The sequence below is a fragment of the Nematolebias whitei genome, chromosome 7, assembly GCF_014905685.2.
Source record: "Nematolebias whitei isolate Nwh7 chromosome 7, NemWhi1, whole genome shotgun sequence".
In the NCBI taxonomy this organism is placed as follows: domain Eukaryota; kingdom Metazoa; phylum Chordata; class Actinopteri; order Cyprinodontiformes; family Rivulidae; genus Nematolebias; species Nematolebias whitei.
This window is the reverse complement of record NC_056504.1, coordinates 654,596-670,855: the sequence shown is the minus strand read 5'-3', so window position 1 is coordinate 670,855 and position 16,260 is coordinate 654,596. Positions and strand designations below refer to the sequence as shown.

General features: G+C 41.5%; 1 protein-coding gene across 1 annotated transcript in view; it reads left to right on the top strand.

Annotated features, from left to right (window-relative positions):
• Positions 1–787: 787 nt before the first annotated feature.
• The window catches only part of LOC119411629 (laminin subunit beta-3), a gene marked incomplete in the record, with an annotated part of 118,531 nt that continues 103,058 nt past the window's right edge, over positions 788–16,260 (top strand). The window contains 1 exon segment of the mRNA XM_037678535.1: positions 788–875.

The following is a 16,260-nucleotide window of genomic DNA, read 5'->3' as shown; positions in this document are numbered from 1 at the left end:
ATTCAATATTTTAGTGAATCTAAGGTTTGAGAACTGAGTTTCCTTACAAAATCCTAATGATGGTTTCTTGATCTTTCAGGTGCTGAGTTAAAATTTAGGGTGCCTTAACACACCCAAAAAGAGGCTAAAATTGCCACTGTCACACCTCCTCCTAGAGTGTTACACTAAAATCTTATTATGCTGAGAAATTATGGAATTATGGCTTTTTTGTAAAACATTGAAAATAACTATGCACACACATTCACTGTCATAACACTTCCCCTTCAGAGTATGTCCTCCAAATAACTCATTTAATTGTAATTCATGCATTGTTCAGGGTTGTAAGTTATTTTTATGACCCAACCCTATACTTCTCAGTGATCTATATTGGTCTTCTTCGTTTGTTCTGTGGTCCGAACCAGGTAAAGGTGTTAATCTGATCTCTGGTACGCTATCACAACAAGTACTGCGATAATCTGACTTTCCGTTTGTTCACAGTTTAATTCTATTTGCATACAGTAATAATGTGGCTTCTGTGGACAAGGGTTCAAAGCAAAGGGAATGAATATAGACACATGAGCAACATTTTAGTTTTATATGTATAGAATTATTTAAAACGTGTTGCCACTCTCATTTAATTTCATTAATTTGAAATATTTTGTGTGGGTTTATTCAAATAAAACTAAAAATTCAAGTTCCAGAAAACAAAACAGAGAGCATACCAAGGAGGTGAAAACTTTTGTAACCCACAGTATTTTTTTGTAATAAAACTGGACTCAGATCAGTTTGTGTCTTCCAGCGGACAGGTCAGTGTGAGTGCAGACCAGGCTTTGGAGGCCGGACTTGTTCTGAGTGCCCGGACTACACCTATGGGACAACTTTGGTCAACTGTCGACGTGAGTCATTTCTTTTTTGACAACAACATTATTCTATCCATAGAAATCTATTAAAACAATGACATGACAACAAAGTCACATCAAAAGTAGTATATTCAGGAATATAAGGTCTTTTGGCTCACATTTCTACAGCAAAACAACTATAAAATAATTCATTAACAGCTCACAAACATGCAAGTATTTACAGCCTACTACAGCTTTACATATATAAGTTGTTGTGAATACCATTTATACTTAATACAAATAAAATATGTTTCCCTAGCTTTAAAATCCTTATAGTTGTATGCTCCAAGTAACCAAGCCTTTTATGTGTCACAAACAGACATTAAACTAACAAAGGAATTATTATGAGCCAGTGTTTCATGAAGTGTACAATAAACATCACAGACAAAAATGAAGAGGTTCTAATCTTCACCAACTTAAAATCCAGAAAACATGTTTACAATATAAACACTCATTCCTGGTAATGAGACCACTTGCCACGTTCAATGGCTACACTATGAGCTGAACATCCAGCCATCATCCATCCATCCATTATCTTTTACCCGCTTCTTCCTTTTTGGGTCACTGGTGCCCATGTCCAGCAGTCACTGTGCGAGAGGTGGGGGACACCCAGGACATGCTTCCAGTCCATCACAGGGACACCTGGATATGTCTCCAGTCCATCAAAGGGACACCTGGACAGGTCTCCAGTCCATCACAGGAACACCCTGGACAGGTCTCCAGTCCATCACAGTGTCACATAGAGACAAACGAGACAAACAAACATTCATTCTCTCACTCTTACCACCGAGGGACAATTTAGAGTTATCAAACAGCATAACATGCATGTTTTTGGTCTGTGGGAAGAAACCAGAGTACACAAAGAAAACCAATGAAGCACGGAGATAACATGCAAACGCGAATGGAACCTGGCCATGATTTGAACCAACAACCTTTTAACTGACAGGTAACAGCTCTACCCAATGAGCCACCATGACGCCTCGTGCTGAACATCTTAATAGTCATAAAGATCTGCTACAGTTCTCATTTCGAATGTTCTGCAAATATGTTTCTGGTTCAAGAACACTTTTATACCGTAACCATAATAAGAGGGCCGGCAATGTAGGAGGGGGCGTGGCAAAGAGACCATCTTAGCACCAACGTAACTGGTTTGTTCCACTTTGGAGTAAGCTGTTGGAGGAAGAATCAGTTTTGTGTTGTGTGTTTCCTTGACTCATGAAGCCTTCTGGATCGAAGGCGAAACGTTTCAGCACAGAAAAAGAAACTGTCCAGATGACCTGACTGAAAAATGTTGGATTGTATACCTGGATTATTGAGCATGGACTTTGTTATTTTCTCTAGAATTTTTGAGATGAAAGTTAGATTAGATATAGATCTATAGTTGGCCAGAATTTCTGAATCAAGGTCAGACTTCTGAAGTAAAGGTTTAATTACAGCAACCTTAAAGCTCTGTGGTACATAACCATCCATTAAAGACAAATTAAGTAGATTCAAAATGTGGACATTAATTAGTGGAAATACCTCTTTAAACAGTCTGGTTGGGATGGGATCTAGCAGGCATGTGGATGGTTTGGATGAGGTTATTATTTTTGACAATTCAGAGCTCAACAGGACAAAAACTGTCCAAACATAAATCAGGCTCTAGTGAAATTTTTAAAGATGCTTCATTTGACAGGGGACTAGAGATAGTAGAAGGAAGGATGGTTTGAATTTTCTCTCTGAAATAATTTTATTTATAAAGTGTAATGAGAGACCTGTAACGGGCCACCAGTAATGTAACGAGATAATATGCGTCTGATATTATCCTTTATTTAAACAGATTCTTTCGTTTTTCTGGACTAAGTCATATCGTGCTTTGTGGAGTAAATGTGGACAGAGACGTTTTAAATTTCTGACTCACCAACAACAGTGGGTCGTTTATTTTAAACGATTTAAAAACACATCACACATTTACATTAATTGGCGGATTGATTACAATTAACACAGCTTAATTAATGAGCTTTACAATGAGAAATCATACGGCCATGATTTCTCACTTGCAACTTAAAACAACAGACATATCCTTAGGTCTTAAATAAGTGTCTGCAGGCTTAGCTTATCTTTTACTGGCAGATAGAAGAGTTTTAAAGATGGGGAATGAAGGAGTTTAAATGGAGAGAAAAGATGTGTGAGGGAAAATGTGTTGACGAAGAACGACACCCTCCATCCTAACCCAGCTCTACCTCGGTACACTTCGGTAGTGGAAATCGACTCTTTACCTTGCAGAAGATATCTCAGCTTCAGTGTAGAGTTCTCTTTCAACGTTACCATTTCAGCTTCTCCGTAGGATAGCAGAGAAACGTCCGGAGTAGTGACGGTACTTCGTTCAACAGCACGCTCACCTCCCGGGTGGACTCACATGAGCTGTGAGCCCGTCAGAGTTCCACTCAGATGTGGAAGATTCCATAATCCCCACGAGACTCGGAAGAACTCCCAACTAACTCCAGCACTTCAGAACTTTCGTTCGGTTCTGCTCTCAGAACTTTGAACTGACTGGAACTAGGAAGTGTCGACTTTTTAAAGAGTTCGCTTCCGGTCCCTTTTTTGGGAAATCCTGATTGGTTGAAAGAACCAACAGGGGTGTGGTTTTAGTGACATAAGAGGTTACTACAAGTCAGAAAAACAGTGAGATGTTTTAAGAACAGACAGAGAAATGTTATGGCGAAATGAGAGACTCACAGGTGCCAGCTTCTCTTGTTTACCGTCTGTTTACCGTTTACTTCTCATGAAGTCATCACTACTTATAGTTGTAGGGATACATGGTTCAACAGAAATGGGACTTTTAATTAGTCTAGCAATAGTACTAAACAGAAACCTAGGGTTATTTTTATTCTCCTCTATTAAAGATGAGTAATATAAAGTTCTAGCTTTACGGAGAGCTTTTTTATATGTTAGCAGACTATCTTTCCAAGTTAAATAAAATTCTTCAACATTAGTAGAGCGCCATTTTCTCTCCTGGTTTCTAGATGCCTGCTTTAAAGTACGTAACTCAGAATTGAACCAAGGAGCCAGTTTCCTCTGATTGATTACTTTCTTTTTCAGTGGAGCAATTTTATCAAGTGAAGTTTGTATTGAAGTTGTAAGATGATCAACTAGATGATCTAAGTCTCTGTTCTCTGATGCATTACTCTGCAAGACAGAGGAAAACATTGATGGAAGAGATTGTTTCAATTTGGTTACAGCATTTTCTGATAAGCACCTGCTGAGATGAAATTTACTCTCAGTGACAGTGTAGTCATTTAATGTAAACTCAAAGGTTATTAAAAAATGGTCAGACAGAACAGGATTTTGAGGAACTATTACCAAGTCCTTAATCTCTACACCATAGGTCAGAACTAAATCAAGAGTGTGATGATAAGAATGAGTAGATGTGCGGACGTTTTGGGTAAAACCAAATGAGTCTATTAAATTATTAAAGGCTATGCTTAAACTATCACTTTCAACATCTACATGAATATTGAAATCACCCATTATGATGATTTTATCAGTATTTAATATTAAGTCAGTTAATAATTCTGATAATTCAGACAGAAACTGAGAGTAAGCTCCTGGTGGACAATATATAACAACTAGTAAAAGTGGCTTTTCTGATTTCCATTTTGGATGAGAAAGACTGAGGGAAAGCGATTCAAAAGAATCATAACTAATAACTGGTTTGGCATTAATCAATAATCCTGACTGAAAAATAGAAGCTACTCCTCCACCTCGGCCAGTTGTTCTAGGAACATGAACATTTAAATAATTAACAGGAGTGGATTCATTTATACTAACAAAATCCTCCTGTTGTAGCCAAGTTTCTGTCAGACACAATAAATCAATATGATGATCAGTTATCAGTTCATTAACTAACAGGGATTTAGAGGAAAGAGATCTGATGTTCAATAATCCACATTTAATGATTTTATGATTTTGCTCTGGTAAAGTAACTGTGTTTATTTTAATCAGATTTTTATGGTTTATATTTTTAGATATGATTTTTGGTTTATTGAATTTGAGCCGTGGGCGAGTTGACACTGTTTCAATGTGGGTGTGGGTGGGTAACAGAGGAGAAGCAGCAGAGAGGGGTGGAGGACTATAACTCTGCTTCCTGGAATGGACCCTGGGTTGTCAATAATTTGGGGGATAAACAAAATCATCCATATTTCTAGAAAGAAGAGTGGCTCTGTCCAAAGTGGGATGGATGCCATCTCTCCACATCAGACCAGGTTTTCCCCAGAAAGAACTCCAGTTATCTATGTAGCCCACGTCGTTGTCAGAACACCACCTGGACACCCAGCGGTTAAACCACGACATACGACTAAACATGTCATCGCTGGTCAGGTTGGGGAGGGGGCCGGAGAAAACTACGGAGTCCGACATGGTTTTAGCAAAGTCACACATCGAAGCAACATTAATTTTAGTGACCTCCGATTGGCGTAACCGGGTGTCATTACCGCTGACGTGAATAACAATCTTACTGTATTTAGCCTTAGCCTTAGTCAGCAGTTTCAGATAAGATTCTATGTCGCCCGCTCTGGCCCCCGGAATGCATTTGACTATGGCCACTGGAGTCCTTAAAGCCACGTTTTGGACTATGGAGCTTCCAATAACCAGGGTCTGCTTCTCAGCGGGTGTGTCACTGAGCGAGGAAAATCGATTAGAAACGTGAACGGGTCGGTGTTGAACTGGGGGCTTAGCCTTAGGACTTTGGCGGCTGTAGCTGAGTGGTTAGAGCAGTCGTCCTCGAATGCAAAAGTTGGGGGTTCGAATCCACCAGCAGTCACATGCCGAAGTGTCCCTGGGCAAGACACTGAACCCCTCATAGCCTCTGATGTGTGTCCTATCAGTGTATGAATGTGATCTAAAGCACTGATTAGTCTCATTAGAATGATTTGTTCAACTGGCTTTGTAGAGATCTAGTGCTGTGTGAATGGGTAAATGAGGCACAGATTGCAGTGTAAAGTGCTTTGAGTATCTTGAAATAAGATAGAAAGGCGCTATATAAGTACAGTCCATTTACCATTTACCACGCTTGTTCCGGATCGTCACCCAGCCGGCCTGGGGTCCCGGCTGCTTGGGGTCTGCTGGAGGACCGCTAACAGGAGCTAGTCTCTGTGGTTCTGCGCTGACTAGCTAATGGTTTTTCTAAAGTGCAGAGCTGAGCTTCCAGTTCAGACAGCCTCTCTTCCAAAGCTACCATAAGACTACATTTGTTACATGTATCATTACTACTAAAGGAGGCAGAGGAGTAACTAAACACCTGACACATGGAGCAAGAGAAAACAGAGGAAGCAGGGAGAGAAGCAGCAGCCATGCTAAGCTAATGCTAGCAAGAGCTAGCAGAGCCAAATACACCAATAAAAACCGAGAAGTGTTTAAAGATAAGAGGTGTTTTAAGCACTATCCAACAGTAGAAAAATAACTGTACTAAGTGTGTTTGTGAATTAGAATGAAAAACTGTGCAAAAGTCAGTTAAATCCAGAAAACAGAGATGACTTGGGCAAACAAATCACGAGCTACCAATAGACAAACAGGAAGTGACACAATGCATCTCACCACGAACATGTAACGTCAGTCTCAGTGAAGAGCGTACAAGTTTGCTATTCTTTGCATACCTTGTCGCAAACCAGACCCACTAAATGAGCTCCTTCAAAGGCAAATGCAAACATATATTTGTAGTGAACTAGACCTCCAGCATCAATCTGTCTCTGAAGACCTTCAGAGGACAGGAACTGTTATTTCATTGATTTGAATCCAGAAATACAAATTATCTCATCAAGAGACTATTTAATTATATCCTGAATTAATCAATTGAAAGAACACTCTTCTTTTTTATATTATCATTAACTATTTTACAATATCTTGATAATCAAAAGTGTGTTTAGTTCATACCATTTCTAATGTTGAAGTAAACTACTCATTTAAATCAACTGTGAAACTGTATTAATGATTTTTTAAACCTCATTAGACTTAGATCATACAAGTTAAATGTCTATTTACGAAGTAAGTGTGCATTTTAATCTTCTGTCTGAATAATGAGTGGATTTAATGTCTGTCAAATGTCAGAGAACAAGTTATGAGAACGGAGTGCCTTGTTTTTAAAACTCTCAGACAGTAAATAAGAAACTGGCACCTGCAAAGTCTGTCATTTCTTCAAAATATTTCTCTGTCTGTACTAACCGTTCTTGAAAACATTTCTGCTGTCTGTTGACTTCTAATGACCCTCTGAAATCACTAAAACTCCACCCCTGCTGGTTGTTTCAACCAATCAGGAAGTACCAAGTGACAGGAAGTGGATACCCTTTAAAAGTCAACACTTCTTGGAACTATTCTGTCTTCTCAGTCTTCCTGGAACTTTCAGCCTTACTGGAAGACTCAGTCTGATGGCGAGTCGTACAGGAACTTTCAGTTCTCACTGAAAGTCAGCTTTGGAGTATGGAATTGGACCATGTGCCAAGGGTCCGTCCATTCCAACGGAGTCCCAACTGTCTCACTGTGACTCACCCCGAGCAGTAAATGCTCTCAACTTCGAAGGAAGCTTATTCTGTTGAACGGAGTATATGGAACTACTTCGGAAGATTCTCAGCCACCCTGACCGGAGACGCTAAAAAGTTAGCATACCAATGGACCTCTGTTCCGGAGCTAATGTATCCTCTGCTCAGGTAATGAGTTGTCACGCACTGAGTGTACCGGAGGGCTGAGCTGGGGTCGGAGGAAGGGTGCTATTTCTGGTCAACACATCTTCCTTCATCCATCTAAACCTCCATTTAAATCTTTAAACTTCTTTACTCCTTCTCTTTAAACTTCTATTTGCCAGTAAATCAAGCTAGATGCCTTCAGAGATTAATTATTCTCCATCAGTAATCTTCTGTTGTCTTGTTTAATAAATCGTGCTAAGTTTATTAATCAGAAACAGATCAGCCAATCAAATGTATATGTTTGATGTTAAATTTTGATTCTGTTAAATAAATGACCGCATTTATTCTGATGGGTCAAAGATCAATTACGTCTCATGTCACTAATTATATACTTCACTCTCAAGTTATCTTGGTCACATGGCAGAAATTTAACTCGATAAAGAAAGAATCTGTTGTTAATTAAACAATTAATATTATTTGTGCTTGAACTAGCTTTAAGAATAATTAATTAGTAGTATGTTACAGCGAAAGCTGTCCCTACATCACTACATATTTACTTTAGAAAACATTAGCAAACTTAATGCAAGTCTGGTCTCAGGTACAGGTTTCTCTTGTAAATGAGTCTTTGTGACTCATGAGAATAACCTACAAAAACAAAAGGTTAAATGAATGAAAAAAAGTCAATATTTTGCTTGTGTGTGTGTGTGTGTGGGGGGGGGGGGGGGGGGTGTAGCATTATTCATCTTTATATAAGGTTTTGAGGTAATAAAACATTTTTTTTATCACAGAGTAATTGGAAAGGGCAGGTAGTCCAGCAACCCACAACAGTACTATTCTGCTCTTCTAAAAATCATCTATGTGTCATGTTGTTGCACATGTCTGAAAAATGAGCCTATGTGAGTGTTCATTATGTTAGAGCAAATTGCAGCTTTGATCATGAAACCAAGGTCATTGGATCACCATCACAGATCAAATGTGGGGTTGATACCTCACCCAGGCTGCAGATGTCGTTAGTGACTTTGGAAAGTTGGACCACCAGCTTTACTGTCTTCAGGTATTCTCCCTTTGTCTGGAGATCTGTTCAGCTATGTGCAGCAGTTCATAGCTAAACATAGAGCGAGACTTGACTGAATGTTCTGCCGAGGGCAAGTCCAGGACCACATCTGGACAAAGTTTCATAAAATTTCAGGTATGGCACATATTTCAGGTTGTTGCTTGGCCAACAGTTCTTTGCAGTTGTTACAGAAGTGCAGTTCTAACAAAAGTCACATTGGTCAGACTCGGTTTCAGTGTCAACCTGTACATACATGATATTCGATTTGGTAACCAAGACCAGAGGCCCAAGATGCAAAACTCCAATGCTGTTTGAGTCTGCACTGGCTGACTTTTGGTTTAGTGGAGGCTATCTGTATGTATTATGTGGGCCCAGCCAGAATCACCTCCCCGATTCACGAACTCCATCTTCTCAGGCTGCTGAGAAAGAAAAAATAAATAAATAAAATACAAATAATAAAAACCAAACCCAAAGTTAACTATCTGTTAGCAAGTTCTAATTTGGAACATCAGCATTTACCTTCAACAGAGCCATCCCGCTTCCTGGTTTGCACAACAGATTTTAGAAACACTCAATTAAATAAAAGTGAAACATTCAATTAACACTCAAACCAAAATCAAAGGCAAAACTCTCTATACCCTATTGAACATTGTAAAATCTTCTATTATAAACACATCCTCAAGTTCTCTTCTTAGAATACTCCTTTTGACTCACCACTTATCAGTGATGACCACTCCCTAGCCTCCCTTATCCATTTCCTGGGACTCCATAAGGGTTGAGGCAGTATGATTACATGGAACAACTGCTTGCTAACCATTGCTACACTTTTTTTTTAATTATTGCATTTCATAACTAAATGCTTGTCCAGTGTAACATAAACATAATACACCAAAGTTCATGCTCAATCATCCAGGTACCAAATCCAATAATTTTCATTTGGGTCATCTGGACAGCTTCTTTTTTATAGAGACGTTTCGCCCTCTATCCAGAGGGCTTCATCAGTCAAAGGAGTTCTAGTAAACTGTTTGCCCACAAAGCAGTAAATTCCTTAAGTGGACCAACCTGTTTGCTGGAGCTAAGATGGTTTTAGGGGGCCGTCCTGTCCCTGGTCGACTCCTCCCAGACAGGCTGCCACAGCCAAAGTGGTTCAAGGCAACAAAGTTCATGCTCAGTCATCCAAGTCCCAAATCTAATAATTCTCAGCCAGGTCATCTGGACAGTTTCTTTTTTATGCAGACGTTTTGCTCTCTATCCAGAGGACTTCATCAGTCAGAGGAGTTCCATAAAACTGTTTCCCTACAAAGCAGTAAACTCCTTAAGTGGACCAACCCATTTGCTGGAATGAAGATGGCCCTCTAGTACTCCTCAGCTGCCTCCGGAGTCCCACTGGCCAACAAGGCCTGATAGGACTCCTTCTTCAGCTTGACAGCCTCCCTAACCTGGGGTGTTCACCACCGAGTTCGTGGATGGCCACCACGAGAAGAACCAACAACCTTGTGGCCACAGCTCAAGGCAGCCACCTCAAAAAGTGGGGTGCGAAACATGGCTCACTCAGCCTCAATGTCCCCCACCTCATCTGGGATGCAGTTAAAGCTCTCCCGGAGGTGCGAGTTGAAGATCTCTCTGACGGGTTCTTCTGCCAGGCGTTCCTAACAAACCCTCACTACACGTATGGGTCTACCAGGTCTGTCCAGCATCTTCCTCCGCCATCTGATCCAACTCACTACCAGGTGGTGATCAGTTGACAGCTCAGCTCCTTTCTTCACCCGATTGTCCAAAACAAACGGCCGCCAATCAGATGACACAACCTCACTGACTGAGAACGGAGAAAAGGAGAAGCTGTGATTAACTGAGGATTGACTTGTAGGAGGGATTTGATTTGTAAAAGTTTGGTTATTAAGTGAAGTGGCTGATTTTCCATTAGTAACTGTGTCAAATAAAGAACTAGAAGCAACAAAATGTTTGTTGAAGCAGTTCAGGATCTCGTGCTTATTTGACACAGGAACAGAGTTAACGAGAAGTTGTGATGGGAGGTCAGAGGATTGGGGGGTGCCTGAGAGAGATTTGATGGTTTTCTAGAATCTGTTTGGGTCATTTAGATTTTTGGAGGTCTGAGATAAGAAATAGTTGCGTTTTGCTGCTTTGACAGCAGTTGTACATTTCAATCAACCTTTATTTATACAGATAAATCCCATTGAGCCTCGAGGACTCATTTACAAGAGACCTGATTTCAACAAAGAAAGATGACAACAATGGACAACAGCAACAGCAATAAACAGTTATAAAAAGTCATACTGCAGTTTTTTTTTTTTAACAAATAGGATGGCTAAAAGGAAAAGGTAACAAAACAAAAAACAGCTAGATTCCAAGACAAATCAAAAACTCAACCAATCAGTGTCTGAGTCAGATTTTCTCGCTGTGGCCCAAAGATGATCTCTCCTGTGCAGGAGGTCAGCTAGCTCTGGAGTAAACCAGGGGCTGTCTCGTCCCTTTATTCTGAACTGACGAAAAGGAGCATGTATGTTCAGGAAATAAATGAAACTATTATGAAAATAGTTCCAAGCAGAGTTCACGTCATCAGTTAACAGAATACGATGCCAGTCAAAGTGAGACAGATCCCAGAGGAATGACTGTTCACAAAAATGTTTCAGATCCCTTTTTTGAATTAATCTGGGCTTAGAAGGTGGAAGTTTAATATCTCTCAAAGCAGCTGTCACACAATGATCACTATTGGCAAATACACCTGTACCAGGGAATTTGTGAGGCATATTAGTTAGAAACAGGTCTAAGATGGAGGATTTTTCAGGACGGTTTTTATTTAATCTAGTGGGAGAGTTGATCAATTGGGTTAGATTGAGAGACAGGCAACATTCCTTGAATTTATCACAGAGGGGAGTCAACTTACCCCAGTCAATATTGAAGTCTCCTGCCAAAAAGATCTCTTTGAATTTTAAATTAGTCAAAGTCAAAGTCACTTTATTGTCAAAAGCTGCAATATGTACAGGACATACACAGGATTGAAATTACATTTCTCTCAGACTCCGGTGCAACAATAACCATTTAACATTAAAACATTTATTAAACATAAGCATAAAATGAAATAATAAAAGCATGATACTGTCTTAAATTGTACTATACGGTATAAAAATATTTTAAAAAGTATATCTATAAAATAAAATGAAATGAAGGTCCTGACATTGATATTTGTAGTGAGTGGCAAAGTAGCATTTGAAGTGAATGTACACGGTGTATGTATGAAGTCCTTGATATTGGTGTAGGTAAAGTGACATAGTGGTATGAATATAAACAGTAGTATGAATATGAACAGTGGTATGAATATGAACAGTAGTATGAATATGAACAGTGGTATGAATATGAACAGTAGTATGAATATGAACAATAATATGAATATAAACAGTAGTTGGAATATAAACAGTAGTTTGAATATGAATATGAACAGTAGTTTGAATATTAACAGTAGTGCAAATGTAAACAGTAGTATGAGTATAAACAGTAGTGCAAATGTAAAGAGTTTTAAAAATAAAAACAGTAGTATGAATATGAACAGTGGTATGAATAAAAACAGTAGTATGAATATGAACAGTGGTATGAATATGAACAGTAGTATGAATATGAACAATAATATGAATATAAACAGTAGTTGGAATATAAACAGTAGTTTGAATATGAATATGAACAGTAGTTTGAATATTAACAGTAGTGCAAATGTAAAAAGTAGTGCAAATTGAATGAGCACATGAGCATGTGTTGAGCGTATAACCTGTTTTTTAATGATGCAAAGTTCAGTGTTAGAAAATTTTTGTGTTGTGTGGAAATGTGTGAAAGTTTTGTGTGTTAAGGCGGTACAAGAGGGAGGGGAGGCAGAGCAGGCAGAGAGTTCAGCATCCTGACTGCCTGATGAACAGAGCTGTCTCTCAGTCTGCTAGTTCGAGCCTGGAGACTCCGCAGTCTCCTCCCTGATGGCAGCAGGCTGAAGAATTACCAAGGAATTCCATCAGGGTGGACAGAGCCTCAGGTGTTGCTGATGGGGGACGGTAACAACAGACTACAGATAAGATCTGGCCTCCATTCAAAGTGATGTTTACAGCTAAGGCATCAATTTGGTTAGGAATTGTTTTAGAAGACACAGGACTAGCAACCAAAGAATCTCTAATGTAAACAGCGACCCCCCCCCCCTTTTTGTGACGATCACAGCGGTAGATGTTAAATCCATTGATTGACAGGTCATTATTGAGTACAGATTTGTTGAGGCAGGTTTCAGAGATGAAGATTACATCTGCCCCAGAAGAACTGACCAGAATTTTCAAGGCATCAAGTTTTCTCAGAAGGCTACGTGTGTTTACATGCAGAAAATGAAGCCCAGACACGTTTTTAAAGTCATTTGGTGTCATATAAATAGTGGGGGGTCCAGGGTTGGGTTGAATCCCTGAGAGCAGTAACAACATTATTATCAGACATTTTCTTGAGTTTTTTGTGACTGATGTGTAATTACAGGAGTTAACAGTGAGACAATTAGCCCCCATAATCAAACCATGAGAAACATTAATGAAGACGCGATCATTCAGAACCCAAAAACAGTGAAAGTTGCAGTGATGGGCAGATCCAGGTGTATTAACAAGATTCAGTGACTCCAGATAGTCTGAGATCTGAAAATAGTGACAATAATATGAATGATGCAGAAAAATCTCAGACCATAAAACGTCACAGTTCAAATGGGCAAACAAACATGACGAGGTGGCCCAACTGCAGTTTGAGTTGGGCTGAGGGGGGCTCCGGCCCCCCAGTGAAGATGGATGGATGCTCCCATGGGAAACAGAAGCTGGGTCCAGAATCAACAGGCCGAAACAGAAACAGATAATTCGCAGCAAATAGCAGAGCGAGCTGCCAGAAAATCCTCCTGAAGTGAAAGGCATGATCCTAGCTCATTTCAGGTCAACAGGGGCCAACAGCGTGATCCGGAATAAAATTAATTATTATCCAGGTGAGTTTGGATGGAGGCCTGCATCAACTCCAATACAAACTCCGAAAGTCTCTTGAGCACCTCACAGCGCTGCTCCTTCACGCTGCTCCTCCGCTTCTCTGCACGACACCTCCGCACCCGACAGCACGAGAGGCACCCCCGGTGAAAAACGAGACTGACTGGAGAGGCTGAGGCTGAAGTTGATACTGGTCCGGTCCGGTTCTGCTCCAGTCCGGCTCCGGCGCTCCACAGCACGAGAGACGAAGAGGCTGAAGTTGTCCCTGGCCCAGTTCTGCTCCGGTCCACTTCTGCTCCGGTCCGGCGGCCCGATCAGGCGGTGCTTCAAAGCACCGGAGCGTCTCCTCCAGGCGAAAACTGCAATTCCACCGAGGTGGACAGTCCTTCATTAAAAGTAACGGACTGCTCACTGAAGCTGAGACCGGCTCTGTTGAAGACAAAGTCCCCCACAGCCAACTCGATTCGGTTCTGGTCCAGTTCGAGGGTCACAGGTACACTTCCCCCACACCTATGAAGACACCACGAGGGCCAGTCCAGCAGAAAACCAGCGAAATATCACCCGGCGATTTTTGTCAGAACCAGGTAGGCCCACAAAGGTCCAGATGAGAGTTCGTTGGGGTCCAGAGAGAGAGAGAAAAAACACTGGACCTTTGTGCGATGACTCCCCAGCTCGAGGGGTCACCTGGCCAGCAGGGTGCGCTCAGAGTGACTGGTGGAGTGGGAGCGGCCGGTCCTGGACCAAAATATATTTTTGGACGGTCCCGTCCGGCTCTCTGAGTCACTGAACACCTAATTTGGTTGGAAGGGGGACCGACTTTAGTCCGGTTCGAAAAAACGGGTACACTGTGGGGGGTGTTCCGTGAGTATGAGATTGGAGGCCCATTGTTACGGGCTGTTCAGTCCCTATACAAGCTGTGCGAGAGTTTTGTTCGCATTGCCGGCAGTAAGTTGGACACCTTCATGGTGGGAGTTGGACTCCGCCAGGACTGCCCATTGTCACCGATTCTGTTCATAACTTTTATGGACAGAATTTCTCGGTGTAGCCAGCTGGTGGAGGGTTTCCGGTTCGGTAGCCTCAGGATTCTGTCTCTGCTCTTTGCAGATGATGTGGCCCTGTTGGCGTCATCGTGCCATGATCTTCAGCTCTCACAGGAGCAGTTCACAGCCGAGTGTGAAGCAGCTGGGATGAGAATCAGCACCTCCAAATCTGAGGCCGTGGTCCTCAATCGGAAAAGGGTGGATTGCTTTCTTCAGGTCAAGGGTGAGGTTCTGCCTCAAGTGGAAGAGTTCAAGTATCTAGGGGTTTTGTTCATGAGTGAGGGAAGAAAGGAGCATGAGATTGACAGACGGATTGGTGCAGCATCTGCAGTATTGCGGACTCTGTACCGGTACGTTGTGGTGAAGAGAGAGCTGAGCTGTAAGGCAAAGCTCTCTGTTTACCGGTCGGTCTACATTTCTACCCTCACTTATGGTCATAAGCTCTGTGTAGTGACTGAAAGAATGAGATCGCGGATACAGGTGGTTGAAATAAGTTTTCTCCGCAGGGTAGATGGACTCTCCCTTAGAGATAGGGTGAGAAGTTCAGTTATTTGGGAGAGACTCAAAATAGAACCACTACTCCTCCACGTCGAGAGGAGCCAATTGAGGTGGTTCGGGCATCTGATAAGGATGCCCTCTGGGCGCCTCCCTAGAGAGGTGCTTCGGGCATGTCCAACTGGGAGGAGACCCCAGGGAAGACCCAGGACACGCTGGAGAGACTATGTCTCTCAGTTGGCCTGGGAACGCCTTGGAATCCTTCCAGAAGAGCTGGAAGAGGTGGCTGTGGAAAGATATGTCTGGGCCTCCCTGCTCAAGTTGCTGCCCCCACGTTCCAACTTCGGAATAAGCGGAAGATAATGGATGGATGGATGGATGATTTCCAGAGCTCATTCTGAATAATGCAACCATCAGATCTGGATTATGGACATCAGTGACTTTGTGATGCTTTACTTCTTCAGAAACAGCATTTTTGAAGTCACATTACTACCAGTCTGGTAGTTTCATCTTTATGGTGCTTCTGTGTATTTTAGGCTATTTCAACCATTTAGGTTTGAAAACATTCAACTTGTTGCAGACATATGGTTGTTGGGTTTTTTTTAGGCCCGAGCAGCTAAGCGCTAGCGCTGCGAAGGCCTATTGAAATTGTGTCGTTTCAAATTTTTTTCCGTCAAAGAGCGCTAATTTGGAGGCCTTAGCATATTCGAAAACTCACCATATTTGACCCAAAATTGTCCCCCGCGAGAAATTTGAGGTATTTAATGTAACCAAAAGTGGGCGTGGCCAAACTGCTCCACAGCGCCCCCTAACGTGAGATATGACAACTGGTAAGTCCTAGAGAGCTGAAATTTGGTACACATGTAGAACCCACTGAAACATGAAAAAAAGTCTCTTGGAGGTATGCCTTAAACCAAACAGGAAGTTGGCCATTTTGGGTCAAAGGGTCAATTTTGGCCGTTTTTCACTTTTCGTACATGGCGAATTTGAACGAACTCCTCCTAGGGATTTCGCTCAATCGGTTTCAAACTTGCGCCATTTTGCTCAGTAGGCATGGGGGACCAAAAGTTATCAAAACGGTGCAAACCGACGCATGTTGAGGGGGCGGGGCCGGACCTCAAAGTTATGCTTCACGCCAAA